This window comes from Malaclemys terrapin, chromosome 15 (assembly GCF_027887155.1).
Source record: "Malaclemys terrapin pileata isolate rMalTer1 chromosome 15, rMalTer1.hap1, whole genome shotgun sequence".
NCBI classification, from domain to species: Eukaryota; Metazoa; Chordata; order Testudines; family Emydidae; genus Malaclemys; species Malaclemys terrapin.
Genome location: NC_071519.1, coordinates 15,038,854 through 15,042,473, shown reverse-complemented (window position 1 = coordinate 15,042,473; position 3,620 = coordinate 15,038,854). Strand labels below are relative to the sequence as shown.

General features: G+C 72.4%; 1 non-coding gene across 1 annotated transcript; it reads right to left on the bottom strand.

Annotated features, from left to right (window-relative positions):
- Positions 1 to 2,801: 2,801 nt before the first annotated feature.
- LOC128823789 (5S ribosomal RNA) lies at positions 2,802 to 2,920 on the bottom strand. The gene has a single exon (XR_008442025.1). It is a non-coding gene; the product is annotated as a 5S ribosomal RNA (ribosomal RNA).
- Between the last annotated feature and the right edge of the window lie 700 nt (positions 2,921 to 3,620).

Genomic DNA, 3,620 nt, shown 5'->3' with positions numbered 1-3,620 from the left:
CATTGGATTCGACGGGTTGACCTGGTGGCCGCTTTGCTTTCCGGCCCGGGTGTCACCCCACTCCGAGGGCAGCGCGGCAGTGGTCTTGACGACCACAGAGGGGGGGCTTAATAGTCGAGACGGAGCCGGTCCGGGAGAGGCTTAATCGTCATCCCCCGACAGTGTGTGTGTGGGGGGGAGGCTTAGCAGTCTTCCCCCCAGGCTGGGTGGGGGCCTGGCGGGAGGCGTCGCAGTCTTCCCCCGGGCGGTCCGGTGGGGGAGGCTTAGCAGTCGTCCTCAGGGTGGTCCGGGGGTGGGGGGAGGCCTCACAGTCGTCCCTGGGAGAGCCGGGTCGGCGGCGGTGGCGGGTGTCAGGCTTTACATCCAGCCTCCGGAGGGTGAGCGTCCTCGGACGCGCTGCAGCTGCCGCAGAGAGGCGGCCTCTGAGGCAGGGAGCGGGGCACCGAGGCTGGGGAGTGGGGAGCAGGAGCCGTGGGGTGGGGGGCGTTCAGGACAACAGGTCAAGCCCCGGGTAGCGGCTGTCAAATGTTCAAAGTCCCCACCGGGACAACAGGTCAACCCCAGGGGAAGCAGCTGTAAAATTTTCAAAGTCCCCGTTCGGCCACCAGGTCAACCCGCTGAATCTATTGGGTTGACCTGGCGGCCGGTTTCCTTTCCGGCCACCAGGTCAACCCAATGGATTCAACGGGTTGACCTGGTGGCCGGTTTGCTTTCCGGCCCGGGCGTCACCCCACTCCGAGGGCAGAGCGGCAGTGGTCTTGAGGACCACAGAGGGGGGGCTTAATAGTCGAGACGGAGCCGGTCCGGGGGAGGCTTAATAGTCGTCCCCCGAGGACTCCGGGGGCAGGCTTAATAGTCGTTCCAGGAGAGGCTTAATAGTCGTCCCCCCGAGTACTCCGGGGGCAGGCTTAATAGCCATTCCCCAGGCGGTCCGGCGGAGGCTTAAGAGTCGTGCTTAGCGGCCACCAGGTCAACCCGCGGAATCTACTGGGTTGACCTGGCGGCCGGTTTGCTTTCCGGCCACCAGGTCAACCCATTGGATTCGACGGGTTGACCTGGTGGCCGCTTTGCTTTCCGGCCCGGGTGTCACCCCACTCCGAGGGCTGCGCGGCAGCGGTCCTGAGGACCACAGAGGGGGGGCTTAATAGTCGAGAGGGAGCAGGTCCGGGGAAGGCTTAGCAGTCTTCCCCCGGGCGGTCCGTTGGGGGAGGCTTAGCAGTCGTCCCCAGGGCGGTCCGGGGGTGGGGGGAGGCCTCACAGTCGTCCCTCGGAGAGCCGGGTCGGCGGCGGTGGCGGGCGTCAGGCTTTACGTCCAGCCTCCGGAAGGTGCGCGTCCTCGGAGGCGATGCAGGCGCCGCAAAGGGGCAGCCTCCGAGGCAGGGAGCGGAGCACCGAGGCTGGGGAGAGGGGAGCAGGAGCCGGGGGCTGGGGGGGGTGGGGTGGGGGGGGGGCGTTCAGGACAAGCGGTCAAGCCCCGGGGAGCAGCTGTCAAATGTTCCAAGTCCCCACTCGGCCACCAGGTCCACCCCAGTCTAGCAATGGGGTTGACCTGGCTGATGGCCGGTTAGTGTCAAGGTAAACTCACCGTCGTCCACAGGAGGGCAGCTCTCAGGCCGTCCGGCTGCGGCTGACTCTGGGGCGGTGCCCGGTCCCGGCAGCGAGGGGCGGGGGGGGGGCGCGGAGCGACACGGAGCTAACCGGCCCCCGGGGCCGGGGGCGCCTCCCGCGACTTTGGGGGCCGCGGGTCGTCAGTGGCGTGCAGGCCGGGCCTCTCCCGGGGGATTCGGGGGGGGGGGGGGGCGGTCCTGCGGGCCGGGCGCAGGGGGCTCGAGCGAGCCCGGGCCGGTCCGCCCCGGGGCCGGGGTCTCCGCCTGCGGCTCGGGGGGGCGCGGGTCGTCGGGGGAGGAAGCCCGGGGGAGCTGCACGCCGGCCTGCCAGGCCAGGCCAGGCCTGGCCTGGGTGGCCGCGGGGGGATTCGGGGCGGTCCCGCGAGCCGGCGGCCGGGCGCAGGGGGTCCGAGCGCGTCCGAGCGAGTCCGTCCCGGCCCCGGGGTCTCCCCCTGCGGCTCTGGGGGGCCGTGGGTCCCCGCTGGCGGAAGCCGCTGGGCGCTGGACACCCGCCGTCCGTCCCGCCTGGCCAGGCCTGGCCTGGGTGGCCGCGGGGCGGGGGATTCGGGGCGGTCCCGCGAGCCGGCGGCCGGGCGCAGGGGGTCCGAGCGCGTCCGAGCGAGTCCGTCCCGGCCCCGGGGTGTCCCCCTGCGGCTCTGGGGGCCGTGGGTCCCCGCTGGAGGAAGCCGCTGGGCGCTGGACACCCGCCGTCCGTCCCGCCTGGCCAGGCCTGGCCTGGGTGGCCGCGGGGGGATTCGGGGCGGTCCCGCGAGCCGGCGCCCGGGCGCAGGGGGTCCGAGCGAGTCCGTCCCGGGCCCGGGGCCTCCCCCTGCGGCTTTGGGGGCCGTGGGTCCCCGCTGGCGGAAGCCGCTGGGCGCTGGACACCCGCCGTCCGTCCCGCCTGGCCAGGCCTGGCCTGGGTGGCCGCGGGGCGGGGGGATTCGGGGCGGTCCTGCGGGCCGGCGGCCGGGAGGGTCCGGGCCAGTCCGCCCCATGCCCGGGGTCTCCCCCAGCGGCTTCGGTGGGTCCTCCGCGGAGGAAGCCGGGTGGGGAGCCGGACCCCAGGCGCCCAGACCCGTGACCTGCGGCCGCGACCTCCGACTCGGCAGGAGCGACGAGGGGCTTTCCGGCCCGTCCCCCCCCTCTCCTTCCTCCCCAGAAAAGGAGAGAGAGCTGGCTCGGACCGGGAAAAGCTGCCTACGGCACCTGGGATTCCCAGGCGGTCACCCATCCAAGTACTAGCCAGGCCCGGGACGGTTTACCTTCCGAGATCGGACGGGATCGGGGGCGTTCGGTCCGGTATGGCCGTAGGCACCCGGCCCCCGCGCCTCCTCGCCCGCTTTCCCCTGCCGACGCCCGGGCCTGCCGCACGGTGAGCCCCGGTCGGACTGCCCCCCTGCGGCAGGGCCCCCGTCTCTCGCGGGCCCGGTCCTTTTTTCCTTCTCGAGCTCCGGGGCCCGGGCTGGCCGCCAGAGCCCCTCCGCCCGCCCGCCCTCCCCGGCGTCGGGGAAAATATTGTCCCGGACATCCAGTGCGCCCTGATCCTGTCAGCCGGGGGGGGGGGTGGGTGGGTGGAGGGGGGGCAGTCCCTCGCTGCGGCCGGGGAGGGTGAGCCCAGGGCGGCTTGCCTGCCGTCCGAGTCCCCTCTCGGCCACCAGGTCAACCCCGAGCCGAAAGGGCTGAAAAATTTTCAGAGTCCCCTCCCGGGCACCAGGTCAACCCGTGGAATCGAACGGGTTCGCCTGCTGGCCGGTTCGCTTCCCGGCCACCAGGTCAACCCGTAGGTTTGAACGGGCACGCCCGGTGGCCGCTTTCCCGTCCGGTCACCAGGTCAACCCGGATCTCCCTCCTTCCCTGGGCGCCCCCTCCTCGGAGGCGTCAGGTTCCATTTTCTTTTTCCCCCCAGACTTCCAGGGGCCCGATCCAGTCGGCCGGGAGGCAGTCCCTCGCTGCGGCCGGGGTGGGTGAGGCCAGGGCGGCTTGCCTGCCGTCCGAGTCCCCTCTCGGCCACCA